The sequence below is a fragment of the Lithobates pipiens genome, unplaced genomic scaffold (genome assembly GCF_037356315.1).
Source record: "Lithobates pipiens isolate NorthernLeopardFrog02 unplaced genomic scaffold, aLitPip1_a1.2 Scaffold_19, whole genome shotgun sequence".
NCBI lineage: Eukaryota > Metazoa > Chordata > Amphibia > Anura > Ranidae > Lithobates > Lithobates pipiens.
Genome location: NW_027507764.1, coordinates 86,427,811 through 86,453,286, shown reverse-complemented (window position 1 = coordinate 86,453,286; position 25,476 = coordinate 86,427,811). Strand labels below are relative to the sequence as shown.

Below are 25,476 nucleotides of genomic sequence, written 5' to 3'. Positions count from 1 at the left end.
CACATTAGTGATGGACAGGGACAGAGGGGTAATAAGAGGACAGGGACTTCACAACACAGTGTAACAGGGGTGTCATTCAAGGATAGGGAGTGAGTAATAGAGAGTAATAAGAAGACACTGTAATAGAGAGTAATAAGAAAATACTATGTAATAGAGAGTAATAAGAAGACACTGTAATAGAGAGTAATAAGAAAATACTGTGTAATAGAGAGTAATAAGAAGACACTGTAATAGAGAGTAATAAGAAAATACTATGTAATAGAGAGTAATAAGAAAATACTATGTAATAGAGAGTAATAAGAAAATAATGTGTAATAGAGAGTAATAAGAAAATACTGTGTAATAGAGAGTAATAAGAAAACACACTGTAATAGAGAGTAATAAGAAGGTCATTGTAATAGAGAGTAATACGAAAACACTGTGTAAAAGACAGTAATACGAAGACACTGAAAAAGAGAGTAATAAGAAAACACTGTGTAATAGAGAGTAATAAGAAGACACAGTGTAATAGAGAGTAAAGAGAAGACACTGTGTAATAGAGAGTAATAAGAAGACACTGTGTAATAGAGAGTAATAAGAAGACACTGTGTAATAGAGGGCAATGCGAGGGCTGTGAGTGTGTAATAAAGAGTAGACAGTGTGTGGTTAATAAACAGTAATAAGAATTATGTATTATGGAGAGTACAGTAAGTTTGCAAAGAGAAAATAGGAAAACAATTAGGGGGTAATATAATAGAGAGCAATAAGAGGACAGAAAGTGTGTATTGCAGAGAGAATTAATAGGGCAGTGCATGTGTAATAGAGAGTAATAAAAGGACAGTGAGTGTGTAATAAAGCGTAACAAGAAGACAGAGATAGTGTTGAATAGAGAGAGAGATAAGAGGACAGTAAATATGTAATATAGAGTATTAAGAGGACAGTAAGCGTGTAGCTAAGTATAAGTTGGGAAAAGAGGGTGTAACAAAGTGTAGCAAAACAGAAAAATAAGAGGGTAGTGAGTGTGTAATAGAAAGTAATATAGAGAAAGTGAGTGTGTAATAGAGAGTAATACAAGGACAGCAAGTGTATAATATAATATAATATAATATAATAAGACAACAGTAAGTAACAACGTGTAATAAGGAGGACAGCGAGAGTGTAGGAGACAATAATAAAGAGGGAAACAAGTGTGTAATGGAATGTGATAAGAGGACAATAAATGTGTAGCAGAGAGTACTGGGAGGAAGTGACCGAGTATGTAACAGTGGGAGTAATAACCATGAGTTTGTAACAAAATGCTAATGTATGTTAAACAGAAAATAGTAAAATGAGAGTGCAAGGAATACAAAGAGGATCGAATTGGTGTGATTTGGAATGTAATTGGAGGACAATGAATGTGTGACAGAGAGTATTAAGAAGACAGTGAGTGTGTAATAGAGTAGCTAAGAGACATTGAGTGTGTAACAGAGAGGACACAGAAGAGTTTTTAATAAGAGGATAGAGAGTGTGTAGCAGAGACTAGTCAGAGAAGTGTGTAAAATAGTGTAATAGGAGGACAGAGAGTGTAAGAAAGTAAACAGAAGAATGTGAGTGTGTAATAGAGTGTAATGAGAGGACAGGGTGTGTGTAGCAGAGAGTACTCAGAGGAGTCTGAGGACAGTGAGTATGTAGGAGAGGAGCCAGGAGTGTGTGTAATATGAGGGCAGTGAGTGTGTAAGTAATAACGTGTACAAGAAGAGTAGTCAGACTAGTGTACTGTATAATAAGAGTAACAGAGTGTAATATAGAGGACATGGAGTTGTAATAGAGAGTAGTAAGAGGGTGACAAATGTGTAGAAGAGAATGCTGACAAGTGTGAGTGGAATGAGAGGAAAGGCACTATAGTCAGAGGAGTGTGTAATAAGGGGGGGGGGGGGGGGCAGAGTATAATGGGGGGTCTCTGGAATAGGTAACATAATGTTATGGGGGGGGGGGGTGATGAAGGATATAATGCAGGGCAGTCATTATTACATATAAGGACCATGTAAGTCCTATATAAGTTGTAGTATACATTGCAGTATATTTGCCCATTATTGTACATTGCTCCTCAATCCTCATTATGTTATAGAAGTCATACAAAGCAATAATACATAACACTGGTAAATATGTGAAGATATATATAATAAGACATGTATAATGTATGGGGTATGCACAGTGTCCGTCTATGGACCATGGCTCGGGGTAATACATAGAGGAAACACTATAGGTAGGATGGGGTATGTGTAGGTCCCTATGTGGACTTTTCCCTCCCAGTGATTAGTCCTCCTCTATGCAGTCCTCCTGCATGCAGTCCTCCTGGCTGGGCTGTACCTGTCCTATGTACAGAGAATAGACTGAGAACAGAACACAGCCCTCCTCCCCCGTCCTCCCCCCGCCACCCGGGAAGCCGCATCCCAGCAGAGGACGATGTTCGCGGACTGGGCTGGCCAGCTGGGAAACATGAGCCGCATGGAGTATGCGCATTGCGGGGCGGCGGAGTGTCTGGCTGGTAAATAGAAGAGAAGGAGAGGCGGCCGCGGTTCGTGTGGTTAGAGGAGAGGAGAGGAGGACAGACCGTGCGGGGAACATGGACCGCTCACACCGGGGATGGCACTAGATGGGACGAGCTGGATTATCATCATCATCACCCTTCTCACCCATCACCGGAGCCAATCACCTCCACCCCGGGAGGGGACCACAAGAAACAGCAGGTCTGTCATCTCCATCCATCACCACTGCATGCCAGGACAGCAGGATTCCCTGTAGGAGCGAATGTCAGACCATGGTGACACCCCAACCCACAATCTGCCAGATGTACTGGACCCGGGCATGCTGGGACTGATAGTTCTACAGACACCTTAGAGCTAAGAGGACAGCTATTCATATCTATCTATCTATCTATCTATCTATCTATTTATCTATCGATCTATATCTATCTATTTATCTATTAGAACTATTTATCTTGCTTTCTTTGAACCGTGAGCATGCTGGGACATGTAGTTCCACACCAGCCCTAAAGTTACAAGGACAGCAAATGCACTCATGTGTTTTATATAACATCATTTTCTTCTTTCTTTCTTTCTTTCTTTCTTTCTTTCTTTCTTTCTTTCTTTCTTTCTTTCTTTCTTTCTTTCTTTCTTTCTTTCTTTCATCTCTGTTATATATAATCTACCTACATATCTATGTTCTATCTATTCCTTCCTTCCTTCCTATCTGGCATCCACATGTTAGATCTATCTATCTATCTATCTATCTATCTATCTATCTATCTATCTATCTATCTATCTATCTATCTATCTATCTTATGTATGTTAGATTCCATCCATTGGCAGGCAGTGATTGTGTAGGGGGGTTGATGATTGACGTGTCCATGGACCCAATACTGGCCCATAATGCAGTATAGAGAAGGTAGGTGGTCCTCGCTGAATGGCAGTGCTGTGTATGGGGAAGGGGGTGTTTGGGTAAGGCTGGTGTCCTCTCTATGGATAGCCGGACCCTCTGTATTATGTACAGGGAAGGGGGTGTTTAGGGTCCTCTCTATGGATTGCCGGGCTTTCTGTATTATGTTTTCTGTATTATGTACAGGGAAGGGGGCATTTGGGGTCCTCTCTATGAACAGAGGGGCTCTCTATATTATGTACAGAGAAGGGGGTGTTTGGGGTCCTCTCTATGGATAGCCAGGCTCTCTGTATTATAGGCAGGGAAGGGGGTGTTTGGGGTCCTCTCTATGAACAGAGGGGCTCTCTATATTATGTACAGGGAAGGGGGTGTTTGGGGTCCTCTCTATGGATAGCCAGGCTCTCTGTATTATAGGCAGGGAAGGGGGTGTTTGGGGTCCTCTCTATGGATAGCCAGGCTCTCTGTATTATAGGCAGGGAAGGGGGTGTTTGGGGTCCTCTCTATGGATAGCCAGGCTCTCTGTATTATAGGCAGGGAAGGGGGTGTTTGGGGTCCTCTCTATGGATAGCCAGGCTCTCTGTATTATAGGCAGGGAATGGGGGTGTTTGGGGTCCTCTCTATGGATAGCCAGGCTCTCTGTTATATATTATGTGCAGGAAGCAGATTCCCAAAAAAATAGCGAATTCTCATGAATAACATTAAACTTTCCCAAGTTATCTAAACATGTCTTCCTGCTGGCCGGACTGTGAGATCCCACAAGTGCTGCACAAACATTTCTGTGCCCCTCTTACATATTACACAGAGCCGTCACATGTAGAAGTTACGTGTTACTGGTCCTGTGCAGTAAATTAGGAGGTGGACAGAGCAGGGTCTTGGCATTGGGGCTGAGCTGGGAAATTTGTAGTAGAGGAACTTTTGTCTGGAGCAACTAATGAGATTTCAGCTTTCATCCTTTTTTGCACAGGGAAATTGAAGATACTCTGATTATTTTTGTCTATGTGTATTTAGGTGCTGTTGGTAGTGTGTATTGATAGTGGAAGCAGATGTTGTATGTACTAGGGAATCATAAGACACATGTACAGTATAAGCATGCGGAGCGTGCAGGTTCATGCCTGTTTCGGACACCCCGGTGTGTTGGTCTTATCTCAGGGGAGCCATAGTGATCATCTAGGAGGATCCATACCAGGCATGAGATTCTTCTCCAAGGTTGTGGACAGGTTGGTGGTAGCCCACACAGATCTATGACTTCTTCTAGCCTGGGGGAATGATCATCTCATGTCTGTAGACAGTATAAGATACAAGCAGTAGTAGAGATGTTATAGTATAATTCAGTAAGAGAGCGCAAGGAACCAAGGTGCTATAATACACAGCACCCAATCACATGCACTCGTTTAGCAGTTCACAGCAAGCGTACCAGTGAAATGCTGTTGCTGATTGGTTGATTTTGAATACTGTACAGCGCTTGTAAATAAGGCAAGTGTATTCAGTAGGACCGCCAGTAATGATGGCATTCGGTATCCCATAGCAACCATGTTTTTGTTTACTGCAGCCTATCCTGTTTCAGACCGGTTGGTACGGGCTACAGCATTGCCAATCGCTCTCAGGCTTACAAGGTGGTGCAGAGAATAGGGATGATGGGCACGCAATCTGATTTTACTTTACGGGCGTCATTCCAATGAACAGTCATTTTGAACCAGTTGCTGTGGGTTACGGCGCTTCACCTGTTGCTTCTAAATAAACCAGTATCGCTGTCATGGTGCCCCTATGGGCTTCAATTTTATTATTAAAACTATCAAAATAATCAAATTAGCAAACAGTCGAATAAACATGACTTCCCTTACAATCAATTTAGACCGGAGCCTATCAAACCAATTTAATCAACCAGGGTGGAAAATCATTGATCGTTTTGCATTGATCAACAGCATTGAGATGGTTTAGTCATGAATTGGATTGTATTTCGATCGATCAGATTATGAGATCGCATGAGATACAGTTGATAAGTTATGATTGTATCTTACAGCTATTGATGGAAATCCACTTTCCCATGTGTGACATATTGATTGAATGGGTTGAGGGCTATTATTATTATTATACAGGATTTATATAGTGCCAACAGTTTGCGCCGTGTTTTACAACATGAGGGCAGACGGGACAGTTACATTACAACTCAATACAGGAGGAATCAGAGGGCCCTGCTCTAGATTGGTTTCTCCTATTGGAAGATATCAATCGGAAAAAAAAGATCATATATTGAAGTGTGTATGGCCAACATTGGGCTCACCATAGATGTGACAATGTGACTAAACAATCTCTATACAGTCATTATTAAGCTCACCACACACGTTCCAATCTACTTCAAATCTATCAACAACTATGTAACCCAAGGGCCTGTCTGATTGGGTACATATTGAACAGATAGAAGAGGTAGGTTCTCATACTACAAAGATATAATAAATCTAAAGTTGATTGTGCAAAGATTGTATGGCCAGGTTTTAACGTGCATGATAGCCCTTAGGGCTCGTTCACATGTGCGGCATGGACAGCCACTCCTCTGAAAAGCAATGCATGTTCAGACCGCTTTTCAGAGATGTTTAACAAGCGGTGAGGAGGAGATATGTTGCATCCTCACTGCCTTATTTAACCCTATAATTGCTGCATCTTCATGCTGCGATCGCATGCACGGCATAGAACTGTATTAGCTGCATTTGGCAGGAGCAACGCCTGCTGGAAGCAACATGCTGTTTAAATTTTGCCACAACTGCTGTGCTCTGCATGTGTACGGCTGGTCGGGGGGTGATAAAACTGTGATTATACCGTCCCCCAGGTGCATGTGTGAACGAAGCCTTAAGTTGACCATAGGTGGATCAAATCTCAGTCGGTTCAGCAGGGATGGTCCGAAATTTGATCCATCTATGGGCAGGCTGGTTGTAGTGAAATTGATCCAGTGCAACCAGCCTGTCAGATTTTTTGCATACGATTACTGCCGGCAGCTATAGCCACCAGCAGTGATCATTGTGTTCTGCCGGCCGGGAAGGTTTTTCGGTGGCAGAACACAATAGCACAGCGAGAGGGATCCCCCATCAACACTGCCTGTGTTGATAGGGGAATCAAGCAATTTTCTTGCATCATCTGTGTCTAGCTGTAGATCTATCACAACGAGGTAATCTACCTAAATTATCTAATCAATTAGTATCCAGTCAGGCAGGGCCGTACACTACATTTAGGGCTGGTTCACACCAAAAAACTCACTCCAGATCCGTTCCGTAAGCGTTTCTGCATGCACGTTGGCGCTTGCCAGTGCAGTTTCGATGTGTTTCCGGATGCCTTCCAGATGCTTTTTTTCTTCTTTTTTCCTGTTTATTTTCACTGTACTGGGGTCTGGTGCGTGTTTGATGCATTTTACCGCATTCCAGTACAGTCCACTGCATGAAAACTGCAGCATGTTCTACCTTTTTTTTTTCTGGAACTGGAAAGCCCTGGAACTGACCACGCTGGTGTGAACGATGCCATTGGAAACCATATAAACTACTTTCCGTGCATTTTGTTGCAGAAAAAAAAATGCACTGGACTGCACGTGGTGTAAAAGGAGATTGTACAATCAGACCGTAACGTGTGTGGCGAGCTTTAGTAGGCAGTGCAAAGATCCATGACAGGGTGCAAAGTGCAGTAGCTCACAGCAACCAGATTTCAGCCCACGGCATCCTGTTGGTGGCAAATGTTTTGTCGACTGTTGCCGCGGGTGACCGCACTTGGTAGGCAACGCCAGCCGGTGAGACCTCGTCCCAGAAGGCAGCGGGGCGTTCTATAAATAGCGCTGACACATTGCAGTGGTGTAGAAAGGCTACACAAATACAAGTGCTGCTGATGTTATTGTAGTATACAGTGGGGCAGTCTGGGGAATTCAGACAGCTGGCCATATTTTATGGAGAACAGACAAATAGCGTCTGAATTACATCCCTGCAAATATTTATAGTGGCCACCCTTTCATGTTGCTCCACTTCAATCTAAACACAGTAAAACCACACTGGGATCCGGGGCTGAGGCTGCAGCAGGTTGTTGATGGTGCTGCTGGATGAAGGAGGGTCAGTGTGTAATCCATCAGGGCCGCTCACACTGTAGTGACTGTTCTGCCGCTGGAACCATCAAAGGCATCGCAGGCTCATCTGGAGGGACGGATGGACGGAGGGCTGCAGCTTTACAGCATTGCCTTCTGCTGCAGGGGGGCTGCCACCCTCCCAACTGAATCCCCCCCCCCCCCCAGGTCCTTACACTACTTCCCCACTCACCACTACAAAAATTCAACCAATAAAAGTTAGAATTTGCTGGGAATTTGACCATACTTTTGGCACACAATGCTATCCGGTTACGCTGTTTTTGTGTTCTACATTGTTATTATTGTGTGTGGTTTAATTTTGACATTTTAGCTGCAAGTACTGGAATAGAAACGGCCAGATGTGCAGATGAGGGTCCATCCAAAAGTTTTTATTATTATTCTTATACAGGATTTATATAGCGCCAAAAGTTTACGCAGTGCTTTTGACTTTTAAGTAACATTAGCTCGATCGGATTGTGTATGTATGTGTCTTTTGAATTTCGTTTTGGGGTTACGGTCTATAAACTCATTACCTTTAATCACGCATCCTCAGAAAGTCTTAAAATTGGTACATAGAGCAATAAGGACTCATTGTTTTGAGTACACATTGAGGCTGATTTAGTTAATTGGGGTAGAGAATGTTCATGCAATACATTTTGTGAATAATATTATTATTAGCATTATTATAATACAGAATTTATATAGTGCCCATCATTTTTACACATTCTCAGAAAGTCGCAAAATTGGTACATATCCCGATTGGGGCTCGTTGCTTTGAGTACACATTGAGGCTGATTTACTAAATTAGAGGCAAAGAATGTTTATGCAATAAATTGTGTGAACGTTATTATTATTATAATACAGAATTTATATAGTGCCCACTAGAAAGTCTCAAAATTGGTACATACCCCAATTGGGGCTCATTGCTTTGAGTACACATTGAGGCTGATTTACTGATTTAGAAACAAAGAATGTTTATGCAATAAATTGTGTGAACATTATTATTATTATTATTATTATTATCATTATTAATATAATACAGAATTTATATAGTGCCCACCAGAAAGTCTCAAAATTGGTACATACCCCAAATGGGGCTCATTGCTTTGAGTACACATTAAGGCTGATTAACCAAATTAGTGGCAGAGAATGTTCATGCAATAAATTGTGTGAATCTTATTATTATTATTATAATTAATATAATACAGAATCTATATAGTGCCCACTGTTTACACACATCCTCAGAAAGTCTCAAAATTGCTATATACCCCAATTGGGGCTCATTGCTTTGAGTACACATTGAGGCTAATTTACTAAATTGGGGTAGAGAATATTGATGCAGTAAATTGTGTGAACATTGTCATTATTATTATGATTATTAATAATATTATCATTATTATAATAATACAGAAATTATATAGTGCCAACAGTCTACGCACATCAGAAAGTCTCAAAATACCCCAATTGGACCTCATTGCTTTGAATACACAATAGGGTTGATTAAATAAAACTGGAGAGTGCAAAATCTGGTGCAGCTGTGCATGGTAGGCAATCAGCTTCTAACTTCAGCTTGTTCAATTAAGCTTTGACAAAAAAAACTGGAAGCTGATTGGCTACCATGCACAGCTGCATCAGATTTTGCACTCTCCAGTTTTAGTAAATCAACCCCCCTGAGTTTGATTTACCAAATTAAGAGTAGAGAATGTCCATGCAATAAATTGTGTGAATATTGTGTGACTACTATCGTAGAAAGTATTTTTTTTTTTTAACCAAAAACATACTCTCCATGATACTTTTTTTTTCCACTAACATCCAAATTTTCGGGGCAAGATTTCGAGGTGTACCCTCTTCTTCAAGGTCCAAAAAGTACACCTTTAAGAAGGGCTTACACCCCAAAAGTTTGTCCTGAAAAATATGACTGCAATTTTTAAAAAAAAAAAGTATCACGGAGGGAAGTCACTTTTTTTGTTGCAAGTGCACTAAAACTAATTTGGATACAATTACAAATATTTTCAACCAAAAGAATAGTTGATGCTGTGAATAGACTTCCAGCAGAGGTGGTGAGTCAGTCAACAGTAAGAGCATTCAAATATACTTGTGGCACTTGAGACATAATCACTTTAAAAAATAATAATAAAAAAACAACAAAAAAAAAAAGTAGGGCAGACTCATTGGGCCACTTGGTCCTTTTTTTATTCAGTCAATTATTTGTTTTAAAATACAAAACCATCTAAAAACATTGACCTTGCATGAACCCGTTATGATGACATAAAATTCACTTGACTGCGTTTGTCATCCATTTGAAAATACAACCGCAACCAGCTGTTCATACCCGTAATATTTAGGTTTGGTGCATACATGTTCATGCCCATATGATTTCCGTATAAGGGGTATAATCAGTCTATGTATACTTAATACCAAATATATACTGTATATGTTATCCTTATTAATATTATTATTATACAGGATTTATATAGCACTAACAGTTTGCACAGTGCTTTACAATGTTAGGGCAAACAGTACAGTTGCAATACAATTAAATCAGACTCTCTCTCTCTCTCTCTCTCTCTCTCTCTCTCTCTCTCTCTCTCTCTCTCTATATATATTTTTATAAATAATATATATATATATATATATATATATATATATATATATATATATATATATATATATATATATATATATATATATATATTACACAGTAAGTACATATTTATATAAATATATATATATATATATATATATATATATATATATATATATATATATATATATATATATATATGTACACATATATTATGACTACCTATATATATATTTAGATATACTAGCTAATACTATAATACTTCTGACAATCAGTAATCTAAACTATCTATGGTAGTAAAAATAAAATAAAAATAAAAATAAATTTGATAGTATATATTTTTTTACACTATAAGCAATAAAACAAATGTACAACTTTTTTTTCAATTAAAGTACGGCAGTTTAAACTGCGCATGTGTGCTTGTACGTTCGCACCTGTTTCACCCATTTGCACACAACGATTGAACTTTTTTATTCAGATTGATGAAACATACTTCTTGCAGAGGTGACCTGCAAATACATCTGAGAATGCATGCATGTATAGAGCAAAGCGAGGCTCCGGGTGTGAACGCGCATTGAACGTGATTGAGGATTTAGAAAATTTTCACCTTTGCTGGCTGAGTGCTTTTTGTAACATATATCTATTTTTTACATTATAAACTAGAACACTATCTAATTGTGATGCTTCCTGATCATGTTTGAGTGGCAAAACAGTTTATTTATTAAAGAGTTTTTTTAATACAGTTGTTTATTTTATATGTGAAATCATAGCATAGGTATATTATACTTAAGGAGGGAAATATTTTATTTAATAATTCATTTTTTCAAATCATTACATTAAAATATTCCTAAGCCTGAATAGTGTAACAATTAGAAAACGTGAACATTAAAATGTTACTCAACATAAAATATATAATTTAAAAAAATATATATGTGAGGCTAGGGGATACACACTCGGAAATAGGCTTTTACGACATGTGGTCGACTGTAATATATTTGCATGTGCCTAGTACTAGGCTGTTTTTCTTGTGTGTAATTTATGAGCATCCACATGTGCGTCACATTTTCTTGGAGTAAACTAGGGGAGACCTCGGTTCTGCACTGTCGGAGAATAGTGGCTCAGGGCGACGAGCTTACAACCTTAGGAAATCAGAGTCACTAAGTGGATAGTGAAGCCATGTCTACAGGTCACCGAACTCTATGTTGGGTCACTGATGTGGTTTCATGGTCGTGAAGCCTTGCAAACCTCTTTATTTCTACAAATTGTATTATGTTTGTAATAAAACAAAAAAAGAAAAAAAAAAACAATATTTCACTCAAAGTGCTGGTAATGATTTGTATGTCCCCTGATATTGGAAGCCTATTTAAATTAGAATTAGATTAGTAGTGGATATAATAAAACATCATGGGACAGTGTTCCATTTAATTTGTTTACTTAGTATATAACATCATACAGCCTCTGGTACCACCTGTATTTCAGGTGATATTTATTTATTTATTTATTTATTCCAGGTACTTGTGTAGCACTGTCCATTTATGCAGCACTTTTACATATATATTATATATTCACATCAATCTAAGGTCCCCAACTCACATTCATACATACATACAGTGGGGAAAATAATGATTTGATCCCTTGCAGATTTTATAAGTTTGCCCACTTACAAAGAAATGAAGGGGTTATAACAAATGTTATAAATTGAGTTGCAGTGATTCAAATAAGTATTTGATCCCCAAGCATACCGTCGTTTTAGCGGCGCTATTTGTATAGTTAAAACCGCCCCCGCTAGCGGCCAAAAAGGGGTTAAATCCGCCCGCAAAACACCTCCGGAGCGGCGTTTTGCCAGCGGTATCGCAGCACTGGCCCATTGATTTCAATGGGGAGCAGCGGTGGAGGAGCGATGGAGAAGCGGTGAGTTCACCTCTCCTTCACCGATCCAAAGAAGCTGCTGGCAGGACTTTTTCTGATACCCTGCCAGCGCACCACTCCAATACACTGGAGGGAATGGAGAAAAACGCTGGCAGTGTGAAAGGGGTCTTAAGGTCTGGAGACTGGCTAGGCCACTCCATGACCTTAACCTCCCTGGCGGTATGATTATGTTAGATTTTTGCTTCTCAAAGCGGTACAATTGTTTTGCATAGAAATTTGACGTTTTATATTGTAGGCCTGTAATTCTTAGCACACTTAAATCTGTCCAGTCTAGTAGATATCCCGGGTATGATAAAGTTTTGAACACAAAATTATAATATAATAAATAACTATAAATAATTATAAAAAATAATAATATAATAATAATAAAATTGATTTCCCCACGATTCACTATCGCTCAATTCTGCAAGTATCCTAATTTATTATCACTGTTTTCTATCTGGCCTAAAACCACTTTTGACGTAAAAGGACACTTTTTAGTTGTGATGGACAATCTCAAGTTTCCAGGCAGAAAGAACAGTATATATAATATAAAACTGCATGCAGGGCACTGGACAAAGCATTAGGGACAAAAGGGATGTTAAATGATTTCATACAGTAATGTAATCTATAAGATTACAGTTTACTGTATGTGTTATGCATTTTGTACTTTTTGAATTTGCCGCCAGACTCCGCCGCGGGGAACGGAGCCGGGCACACAGAGGCATCGGTTGGAGGACAGAGCTGGAGTGCTGCAATATTAGTAGCTGCTGGCTTTTAATATTTTTTTTTTAAGGTGCAGAACCACTTTAAATCCGTCCAAACAAGAGTCTAATAGACATCCCAGGTATGATAAAATTTGAAATATGAAATCAAAAATCATAATATATATATATATATAACTATAAATAATTATAACAAATAATAATATAATAATATTAAAAATTATTTAATAATGTAATCAAATCAAAAACACTGAAATATGCTGAGTTGCAGAATTGTCGCTGTCATTACTTTTAGGGGTTGATGACAAATTTCCCCACAAATTACTATCGCTCAATTCTGCGAGTGATTCGAATTTATTATCGCTGTTTTCTAGCTGGTCTTTAACCACTTTTAATGTAAACGGACATTTTTTGGTTGCTATGGACAATCTCCAGTTTCCAAGCATAAAGAACAGTATTTATAATATAAAACTGCATGCAGGACACTGGAGAAACCACTAGGGACAAAGGGGATGTGTAATTATTTGAAACAGTACTGAGAAAATTGAGTACTGTCCGTATTGATACAGTACTGTAATCTGTAAGATTACAGTACACTGTATTTATACTGTGTTTTTAACTTTTAGAATTTGGCACCGAACTCCGTCCCCGTGCGTCGCAACGCTCGCAGGGAACGGAGCTTGGCACTGTCACAGATCGGGCGAGACGCGGCGGCTCTCTGATCACAGCGGGGAGACATTGCTGGATCCAGGGGACAAGGTAAGTAACCCCCTCCATGGATCCAGCGATGAGTTCTGGCTGAGGGAAGAAGGTTCTCATTCAAGATTTTACAATACATGGCCCCGTCCATTGGCCCCTCAATGTGGCAAAATTGGCCTATACCTTTAGCAAAGAAACAGCCCCAAAGAATTCTGTTTGTACCTCCATACTTGACTGTAGTTATGGTGTTCTTACGGTCATAGTCAGCATTTTTCTTCTTCCAAATACAGTGAGTTGAGTTAATGCCTAAGACCCCTTTCACACCAGGGCGTTTTGCAGGCGCTATAGCATTAGAAAACGCGCCTGCAAAACGCCCTAAAGAAGCTGCACCATTGTTTGTAATGTGAAAGCCCCGAGGGCTTTCACACTACAGCGGTGCGCTGGCAGGACGTCAGAAAAAAGTCCTGCCAGCAGCTTCTTTGGAACGGTGAAGGAGCGGTGTGTTTACCGCTCCTCCACCGCTGCTCCCCATTGAAATCAATCAACCCTTTCGCGGCCGCTAGCAGGGGGGTAAAAGCGCCCCCCTAGCAGCTGAAGTGTGCCGCAAATCTGACGGTAAAATGCCACTAAAAATAGCAGCGTTTTACCGCCCACGCTATCAGCAGTGTGGTGTGAAAGGGGTCAAAGAGCGCAATTTAGGTCTCATTGGACCACAGCACTTTCTCCAATTCCTTCTCTGAATTATTTAGATGTTCATTGGCAAACTTCAGATGTGTCTTCTTGAGGAGGGGAACATTGTGGGCACTGCAGGATTTCCATCCATGGCGACATATTGTGTTACCAATAGTTTGTTTGGTGACTGTGGTCCTGGGCTGATCCCTCACTGGTTTTATGATTGTTTTTACCTCATGAGGTGAAATCTTGCATGGAGCTCCAGACTGAGGGCTATTGATGATTAATTTGTATTTCTTCTGTTTGCGAATAATCGCTCCAACAGATGTCTCTTTCTCACCAAGCTTCTTGCTTATGGTCTTGTAGTCCATTTCAGCTTTGCGCAAGTCCACAATCCTGTCCCTGATGTCCTTTGACAGCTCTTTGGTTGAGATTCTGTGGACAGGTGTCTGTTATACACATAATGAGTTGTCGTTAGGAGCACTTTCTTAAATTGACAGGACTAATCTGTGTACCACATGAGCCAGTCTGCGGGAGCCGGAATTATTGTTGATTGGTAGGGGATCAAATACTTATTTTACTCACTGAACTTAACTTAACTCAATTTCTAACATTTGTTTTATGTGTTAATTCTGGATTTTTTTGAAGATATTCTGTCTCTATCATTTAAAATACATAATAATATAATAAATAAAAGCTACAGACCCTTCATTTCTTTGTAAGTGGACAAACTTACAAAATCTGTAGGGGATCAAATAATTATTTTCCCCACTGTATATCAGTGCCAATTTAGACAGGAGCCAATTAACCTACCAGCATGTCTTTGTAGTGTAGGAGGAAACCGCAGTACCCGGAGGAAACCCACACAGGCACAGGAAGAACATGCAAACTCCAGGCAGGTAGTGTCAGGGTTGGGATTCAATATGTCAGGGATCTCAAACTGGTGGCCCTCCAGCTGTTGTGAAACTCCAAGTCCCATCAGGCTTTGCAAGGCTGACAGTTTTAAGCATGACTCCCACACTCAGAGGCATGATGGGACTTGTAGTTTTGCAACAGCTGGAGGGCCACCAGTTTGAGACCCCTGCAATATGTTCTGGAAAGGCAGTAGTGTACTGGTAGAAGGATACCTGACAGTGATACATAAAATTATGGTAAAATAACTGATTAAAATAAAACACTTTTTTGCCTCGTGCACACAAGCAGAAAAAAATACTGCTTTTATTTTCTATTCATTCAATCAGTGGGGTTGATTTACTAAAACAAGCTGAAGTTAGAAGCCGATTGGGTTCAATGCACAGTTGCATCAGATTTTGCACTCTCCAGTTTTAGCAAATCAATCCCAATACAACCATGCACCTTGTGGCATTCAGGTTCTTATTTTAGAGCAGTCTCCAAGGCCAAAAAAAAAAAATGCCCCAAACCTGCATTAAAACTGGCCATAATTTCTGCATATACGGACATAAACACACATGTCTGCATATAAGTACATTCCAATGGCCAGAATACATAAATATTCTAGCCAATAGATAGAGTTCACGCACATGCACTTTTAAATGTCATATGCTGGTAAACACTTACAAATGTGTGTAATTCTATGCCAAAACAAGCATTTTTTTTGCCCTGGATTTTTCTGCTAGCTCCTGGATAGGAGTATTTATTTGAAGCTTTTACGCTTTTTCTGCATTCTGAAACAGAACTCGCTGTTATACGTAAACTTGGAAGACCGGGTGAATTTTTTCTCTTGCTTGCATTCATGGTTGCATAGCATGCAGTTTGCAGAGTATCATATGATTTTAAATTGCCTAAATTGCACAACTCTCCATGGGACAGATGAATCAATTTGAAAATATTAAGGCAAATAAAAAACCAATGACATGTTAATTTCCTAATTTGATCACCACCAATAATCTTCCAATCTTCCGTCAAATGACAGATGTGTTGGCTGCTCTTATTACATGCAGAGAGGTGGCTGGAGGGGTCGAAAGTCATATTATCATTGATATCTTCCTGGCATCTCTTTTTACTCTAACTATATTGTCTAAATATTAGGAGCGTAACATTAAGTGTTTTTGTAATGTACTCTCATAATTGTATTTATATTTGTTAGTACAGTGTTGTATAAAGCCCCATACACACTATCAGATTTTCTGCTGATTTTTTTCCTTCAGATTTACCAAAACCATATAATATGAGGTCAAACCTTAGGAGTTTCAATTTGTATGCAATCAGGCAGGCCCTTGCACTACAAGATTTTAGTAAATCCGAAGACAAAAATCAGCAGAAAATCTGATAGGGTGTATGGGGCTTTAGTGTTATTGCATTCTTCAAAATAAACTGTAATAAAAAAAAAAAAAAAAAAAAAGGGAAGAGCAAAACAATATAGTAATTTCTTAGTATTTACACTCGCTGTGGAAAAATTGTAGTTTTGATGCCCTCCTTTTAGTTATTACACTTGTTGGGTTTGGGAGTTCCCAGCCCTGTTCTTGCCTGGACTCTACAGACACACTACTTTAAATTCAACATTCGCAGTGAACTTAGTATTACATAGTAACATTAGTCAAGACACTGATAGATTTAGCAGAAACATGTTACTTGTATTGGTGAACTGCTGTGTTTTTTAGCGTTTTTGGTGACAGATTCCCTTTGATTTTAACCCTTATGAGTGCACCTTGCTATGATCCACTGATGCTTATATTATTTTTCTTTTTGTTATCTTTTATGTTGTTTATATGCTCTCTGCAAAGTGCATGATACAAAAGATCATCATATGTGCATATATATTAAAAATGTATATGTTTGCCCAAAGATTACCAAAAAAATGACTACCTTTGTTGATTTGCTTTAGATTTGATTAATGGCAAAAATTTTGCAGCCAATTGTCAAACTCTTTTTTTGCTTTAAATATTCCTCCAGGTTGTACAAAATAGATTTATTTATTAAACATGAAAATCGATTGGGGTGTTCGAAGTGAATACAGATTTCTGACCTGTAATTCATCTTATTACTGTCTTAGTAAAAAAAGTCTGAAGGGGGTAATTTACTAAAGGCAATAGGGCTGTTCACTTTCGCAAGGGAATTTTCCTCAGAGTGAATTTGAAGTTAAAGCGGAGTGCCGCTTAAAAAAAGTCAGCAGCTACAAATACTGTAGCTGCTGACTTTTAATAATTGAACACTTACCTGTCCCATGGTCCAGAGATGCGGGGGAGCGAAACCCCGCTCATCTCCCCCTCCTCTCTGCGGCGCCGGCATTGTCACTGTGGGCGCCCGGCTCTGGCTTCACAGACGGGCACGCACTGCGCATGTGTGAGTCGCGCTGCACGCTGTGACATGCCGGGCAATCATCTGGGACCTGTGACGTGCCTCAGATGATTGCCGAGAGGGAGGGTGTAGAGGTGAACTTACTTCCGGTGACCCCAGAGGAAGTGGGAGCTGGAACCCTCTAAAAAGAGGGTTTCCGCTCCCCCCCCCCAAAAAAAATGACATGCCAAATTTGGCATGTCAGGGGTCACCTCCCCTTAAAAAGGAAGTTCCATTTTTGGGTGGGACTCTGCTTTAACCCCCCTAGCAGTAATCCCGAGTCTGGTTCGGGGTAGGAATTTACTGATAGGAGCGGTAACCCCGAGCCAGACTAGGGATCGCTTCGCTGGATGCAGGGAGGACACAGTGAGACTTACTTACCTTGTCCCCTGGATCCAGCGATGTCCTCCGCGTTGTGTGTGCGAGCCGTCCTCCGCTCGATTCACAGTACCGAATGCCGCCGAGCTCCGTTCCCTGCGGCGTTACGGAGCACGGGAGCGGAGAACGGCGGCAAATTCAAAAAAGTAGAAGGACACAAAACATACACAGCACTGTAATGTTACAGATTACAGTACTGTATTACAAAATTACATACCCCCTTTGTCCCTAGTGGTCTGTGCAGTGCCCTGCATGCACTTTTATATTATAAATACTGTTTTTCTGCCTGGAATTTGGAGATTGTCCATAGCAACCAAAAAGTGTCCCTTTTTCAGTGTTTTAGGATTTGATTACATTATTGAATATTTTTTATTATTCTTTATTATATTATAAACTTTATCATACCCGGGATGTCTGCTAGACTCTGGTTTGAACATATTTAAGAGAGTTATTCCTAAGAATTACAGGACTACAATATAAAATGCCAAATTTCCATGCAAAATAATTGTACTGCTTTCAGCACCTAAATCCAGACTGAATCAAATCGCCAGGGAGGTTAAGCTCCGCAGACTTCCAATTATCGAATCATGTGCAAACAAAAAAATGCTGTTTATATTTATTTTCATTGCATGTGATTGGGTATTGCAAAGTGAAAGTGGTCTAATGCCCTTACAAAGTGCAACTTCCCTTGCAAAGTGAACAGCCTTTTTTTTAAGTAGTTGTAAACCTCGGACATGTAAAATGAACAATGCACATCCTACTATAGTGTGTACTAACCTGAATCCAATGCACTGGTTCCTCTCTGATCTCTCTTTCTCTCTCTCTCTTTTTTTCTCTTGTCTGCATGCCTCACTCCTAATAGATTAAGCCAACACCACAGCCTCCCAGGAGACCGCCTGCCCACCCCTCCAGCACACAACAGATGACTGATATCCTCAGCTCTATGTTTTTGTGAAGAGTGAGGTGTGTCACTTTCCTCCAATCAGCTGTCAGATTACACCCAGCTCTGTGCTGTAGCTCTGCAGTGTGTGTGTGTGTGTGACATCAGATCTCTGCCTACTGCTTTCTGCTGCTGAGAAAAATCTTTTGGATCTATGTGTTGTAGAAGGCGGTATGGGACAGATGGGTGCAGATAAACAGGTACAATTTATATAGGAGGATTTTTTTCATTTCTGTAGATTACCTGGATATTCAATGTGTAGCATCTATGTGTAGCACCTGGTGTTTTCACAGGGTACATGTAATGGTTTACAACCACATTCAGTAAATCAACCCCTAAATCACTTTAATGGCAATAATGACAATAATGTAATTACATCTTAGGCCACTTCCACACTGCACACCGCCACACGTCAGTGGTAAAGCGCCGCTCATTTTAGCGGCACTGTGCGGGCGGTAGCGGGTTGCTTTTAACCCCAAAGAAGCGGTTAACAAGGGGTTAAAAGCTTCAGCAGCACTGCCCATTGATTTCAATGGGCAGGGCGTTTTGGGAGCAGTATGTACATTGCTCCTGGACCACCCCAAAGGTGCTGCTTGCAAGACTTTTTTTCCCGTCCTGCAAGAGCACTCACACTGGGGGGGATTGAGAGGCGCTTTTCAGGCTCTATTTTTAGCGATAAAACGGTTGAAAAACGCCTCAGTGTGAAAGTGGCCTTATGTCATTTACTCTATACATAATTATTATTATTACTGCCCTGATGTTACAACGTGTATACCATAAGCCTCTTTCTTAGGCAGTTTTATCTTCTGATGTAATGGTAATAGTCTTCTGACAGATTTGCTATTCTGCATCATTTGCTAATAATTGTCTGCCATTTAGCTTTAAGCATCTCAGAGGCTTTGCTAGGTAATCTAGTCAGATTAAATTATACTTAGCTTGTTAATGCCTTAAGCAGTTTTCATTCTTATTTCACATATGAAGATTAAATTAAAGGAAAAAATAAATTTGAGGGACTTCTTCATAATTGGAGCAGCCAAGATCTGGAGCAGCTGTGCATAGCAACCAATCGGCTTCTATCTTTAGCTTGTTCAGTTAGGCTTTGAAAATGAAAGATAGAAGCTGATTGGCTGCCATGCACACCTGCTCCAGTTTTGATGAATTCCCCTCATTGCGTTTGACTATGTTGGGTTTTAGTTTGCTTTCTCTCTAGGTGAAGGTGAAATATGGTTATGTTCAAAACAAATCATAGTAAACCATAGTGACTAATCTGGACTTTCCATTAGGATCTCCCTGACTTGAGTACAATAAAGTGGATCCCCATTGGTTGCTTTTGCTTATTTGATTTGTTTATTGCTTGTCACATATCTTATTTAGCCCTTGTTCAGTAAGCCCAATGCTATTGAGCACGGAATAGTAAAAGTACAGGGATATACTGGCAGGCTAATTAGCTCCTGTCTAATTGGCCCTAGTATGTGTATGTATGGATGGGAAGTAGGGACCTTAGACTGTAAGCTCCTTGAGGGCAGGGACCAATGTGAGTATGCAATATACATATATATGTAAAGCACTGCGTAAATTGTCGGCGCTGTATGGGTACCTCAAATAAATAAATGTATAAATATAGGCTTCCCCCCAATCACCCTCCTCCGCCCGTTTAGTCTGTTATTGTAATCATTGTATAATTCAGGGACATGTATATGGATAATTAAAGGGCATTAATAGACTGAGATAGAAATGTAATGGATCATCTCAATGCATGGTTGTAATTGCCGTAGAAGAGTAAACACACAAAAATCGTACTGTACTGAGTCACAGCGAGTGGAGGAAGGTCGATTGAGTGTAACAAATCACAGCATTGTCTTCAGCCAATTATCTTCATTGTATGCTATCCGCTCCTCTCTCCCTCCTCATGGCTCTGTGTGTCTTATTTTGCTGCATCCTGAAAATTGGAAGACAGGCCGGAGTAGAAATAGAGCATTCCTAAACACGGATGATTGCATTTTACAACATTTTCCACAGCAACGCCTTTAGTGTACACATGGGCCTCAATTATTGAATAACCAAAAAGAACACTACAATTCTACTGTCACTCCAGACAAGCTGCACTAATTATTTTGTGATGAACATGTCCTTTTTGAAATTAAAGTGCAGAATCATAATAGAAAAAAAAATGGCAACCATGTTATCACAAAAAAAAAAACAAGGGGTTATTTCTTGCAGTATATCTAAACCTACATTTTTAGCTTTGGATAGAGCAAGGCATTGTAAAAACTCAGTCAGGTTTTTTGTTATTTCTGTGTCTCATTGAGAAGATTGCCCCTGACTTCCTGTCCTGAAGATACAACAGGAAGTGGCAAAAAAGTGAGTGAAAACCTTTTTTTTTGGTTGTCACCATAACAGGCATTCCCATTATAAGTTTTCCCCTCACCTCCTGTTTCAGGGACATCTGCAATATTTAGCATTTCCATCACCTTCTTTGCTGGTGATAATTAACACCAGGACAAATAGAGAAGGTGAACAAAAACAGCAGTCTCTCTGTTCAGGTGCTACAACCTCTTTTAGACTCTTCAACATTCAACACTTCCTTGTCCTCCACCACAGACTTGATTCCATCCACTGACCCCTATGTCTACAAGACTTAGGGACTGGAGAGTGGAACCACAGGGGGACACAGGCACGCAACATCACTGGGAGGGTTGAACACTAAATGCTTACTTAACATGGTAGGGTTGGAAAGCACAAAGATGTGCCAATTTTGTTTTTGGTGGACCAAAAGTAACCAGAATCTCCAATTTCCTTGAACATTAAAAATCCCATTAATAGATGTATCTTTTGTTAAACGCGACTTTATCATTGACTGAATTCAGCCAAACTAATACACCTGCTTTGTATAGGTCAGTTTCTTATATTTTTCTGTAACTTTATTGGCAGGACCTCCCCAGTACATACCATATCAATCAACTAAAAAAAAAATAGACATTACCAGTTTAGTGGAGCCAGACTACCTAACCTTTGCTCAGCACTCCTTCCCAAAAATCACAAGATGAGGGGTTTTGACCTCATTTATAGAGAGGAAAATAGTCCCCATACTCTTAAAGAGATTGTTCAGAGAGAAAGAAAATATGTCCACGTCTTGTTGGCCAATATAGATGTCCTTATTCCCAGCCCCTCTGACTTGCTGTCTAAACAGTTCCTAAGGTTCCCACTAGTTGGAGCAGTTCATTTTCACTTGGAGCAGAGCAGTTGGTGTTCGGAAACTCATTGGGTCTTCTCAAGGTTGGAAGGACAATGGAGTTCTGACTTTCTCACACCAAAGAAAAATGAGTAGAGTTACAAACAATGGTAGTCCAGGAGTTACTGAACTAGGTAACCCCTGATAATTGCCAGCCAAATAATAGAGGCTGTGTGATATACTAAGTTCTCTCTAAGCCCTTGTACACACGGTCGGACATTCTGACAACCAAATCCATTGGATTTTGTCCGACGAATTTTGTCCAACGGATTTGGTCCGAAACTGGTGCATACACACGGTCGGACAAAGTTGTCGGAAAATCCGATTGTATATAACATGATGACGTTATTTCATTACGACGGGACTACATTCAGGCTAGTAGCCAATAGCTTTGGTCTAGGAATTTGATCTGAGCATGCGTGGCACTTTGTCCTTCGGAGTAGGCTACACATGATCGGAGTATGCCCTATCGGAGCATTTTGTCGGAAAATTTTACAGACAAGTTGGAAAACTTGATCCGTCGGATACTCCGACAGAAACAGTCCGATGCAGACCACACACAGTCGGAATATCCGACAAAACGGTCCGATAGGACACATTCCGTCGGAATCTCCGACCGTGTGTACAAGGGCTAAGAGTAGAAAAGCCTTTTAAAGATTGTCTGGTACATTTTTGTTAATCTTTAGTGATGCAAGACTTGATCCTTAGCCAAGTTGTGCCAAACCAATCTACTGGTTTGGTATAGATGCTGCTAGTTCACACAATTAATTTTACTGGAAAGACCTCCTATGTGCATATCTTATTGACCAAGCGGAAATAAGCTTTTATTAGTTTTGTGTTGCCAGACTTCTGGTCATGTAAAATACTGATTTTTGGTTATAAGAAATTATATCAATATGGATGAATGACCTTGAACCCTGTGTACTGTTTCTGTACATCTTCCAAGTGCTGTAAAACAGGTATAGACAAACGTTAGGATGTTCTCATCAGGATTGGTCACTATCGAAGATCTTAGAAGAGCAAAGAATCACAGCTTTGAAAATCATTACAGGCTCCATGACAAGAATCCGAGGGAAAAATACTTCACACTAAAAAAAATAAAAAAAAATAAAAAGCTTGCTAGATTGCACAGATCACTTGGTTTATTAAAATTGTAAAGTAAAAATTGCACTAACATTTCATACCTATAACAGGCATATGAGGTGTTTTAAATGTTTGGTGAATGTTAGCAGAAAACAAACAAAACAGGTGATACAGACAAATGACCTTTATCCTTCACAACACACTTTTGGCATGGTTCATAAAACTTCTGGAAACTGTCAGCAATCTTTAGGAATCGATGGCAGAACTGCTGTCACACATTCTTGGATTTTTTTATGGATGATGCCATCATTGTCGAAAAAGGCGATCAACATTGTCTTGACCTTGGACTTTTGCAGGAGACTCTTTTTGGTGACGCGATCTCCCCGTCAAGCTTTTGTGTTCTGACGGGGACAGCTGAACGTCATTCCATCAATTGCCACTTGGATTCTGGATTGAACTGGTAGCACATGGTCTCATTCCCTGTGATGATGGTTCACAGAAAGGATGGATCCCTGTCACACATGGTAATGAAATCTCCAGAGGTTTCCATCCATTTTGCTTTTTTGTTCATCTTTCAGCTTGTGCAGCACAAACTAGGAACATATCTTCTGCTTCCCCAAATCTTCACGGACGATGGTGCGCACCGTGTCCTTCCTAAGGCCTATTTCCTCTGCCATCAATAGTAGAGTCACCAATATCATGCAAGCATCTGTCACACTTGCTTGATCATGTCTGAAGTTCTGCTTGTTGAGGGCTGACCCAAATGTGGCTCATCCTCAGTCGTTTCCTTCCTGTCGCAAAAGCGTTTGAACCGTAAACACATTTTCTGCTCACGGCTTCCGTCCTGTACACTTGCACCAACATTTCATGTGTCTCCGTTGCCATTCTCCCCAAATTTGTATCAGAACTTGATGTTCACTTGTTGCTCCATTGCACTGTGACCTTACCTCTCATGCTGACTATGTTTGACTGCCCACAGTGGGTTTACCCTGAAGGTCACGTGTACTCCATGCTAGGTGGCACTTCTTGAAGTGTCTCTGGATAGCCCAGTGCAAGCGTGTTCACCTGGCCCATGTTGCCATTTAGATACTGGTTCATTCACCAAACTTTTTAGACATCGTATAAGAAAATGTAGTTTTTTGAATTATCCCCTTCAGTAGAAGCTCTCAGCCCCCACCTAATAGAGGGCAAATGGTTGAGGCAAAAGCAGGAAAATCCTGTACTAGTGTAAGAAACATGCAAGCCTCTACAAACCACTCCACACTGCTGCTTAAAGAATACCCCACTAATATGTTTTGGAACTCAGCCCCTTTAGATCCCCTATAAAGTAACGGCAGACCTTCTGATATTAGTTGGGGTTAAGCACTTTTTCTGAATGAGATACGGACCCAAAAGCTGACAGTTTTTATATGCCTGCTTTTTTATTGTAGCTTACAATGGCTGCATTATTCTTTTTTAGGCTTGTTTTCCTTTATTTTCTCCTTGTGATGTAGCCACTAAGTCTGTTAATTATCAACTTAATTTAACAGACCAAGCTGTCCAGAAAAAGTGACAATTGAGACAAACTATTTAACACTCACAGTGGTGCTTACAATGGTCAGCTTTTATTTATTGATATAAAATATTTATAGCAAAAGGAAAAAAAGCTGTTCTGTAACTGTTTAAAAAGTGTTATCTGGAGTTCAGCTTTGTTTGGTTAGCCAAGTATATCTAAATCTGATATTTTACCCTTAACCTCTCTTTAGACTGACAACGCTGCTGTCCAAAGGTGTCTCCATTGTGCCTTCATCCAGAGTCAAGACACCCTAAAGCCCTATAAACACGGCATTAATATTGGGCGCTATTGGCCAGTTCAATGGGTGGCACAGTGGTGTAGTGGTTAGCACTCTCACCTAGCAGTAAGAAGGGTCCTGGTTCAAATCCCAACCACGACACTACCTGCCTGGAGTTTGCATGTTCTCCCTGTGCCTGTGTGGGTTTCCTCCGGGTACTCCGGTTTCCTCCCACAATCCAAAGACATGCAGGTAGGCTAATTGGCTTCTGTCCAAAATTGGCCCTAGTATATGAATGGGGACCTTGGATTGTGGGCTCTTTGAGGGTAGGGACCGATGTGAGTGTGCAATGTACAGGGACAATTGTAGACACTCAGGTTGAACTGGATGGACTGGTGTCTTTATTCAACCTTACTAACTATGAAATTATGAATAGAAACCGGCCGATATTCGGCCTGTGTGTATGGCTGCCAGTCTGACAGAAGCTGGCTAAACGTCTGGCTTTTGTTGAAGAGGCATGACCGAAAAAAAGTCTGCCGATCGGCATCCAATCAGCACTCCCAGCCAATGGCTGAAAACAATAGCACAGTGGGGGTGGGGGGGGTAGCTGTACTAACACTGGATTGTTAGTTCAGCGGCTCCACTTAAGCTCAATTCAGTACACATTTTCGGTACACATTTGTTAAGTATTAAATGT

General features: G+C 40.2%; 1 protein-coding gene across 2 annotated transcripts in view; it reads left to right on the top strand.

Annotated features, from left to right (window-relative positions):
- The first annotated feature begins 2,472 nt into the window (after positions 1–2,472).
- MKX (mohawk homeobox) overlaps positions 2,473–25,476 on the top strand; it is a 154,890-nt gene continuing 131,886 nt past the window's right edge. The window contains exon 1 of one of the 2 annotated variants that reach the window (XM_077491034.1): positions 2,473–2,708. The gene's annotated coding sequence lies outside the window, so the exon portion shown is untranslated. The remainder of the gene's footprint in view (positions 2,709–25,476) is intronic. The other variant, XM_077491035.1, reaches the window with a different exon arrangement.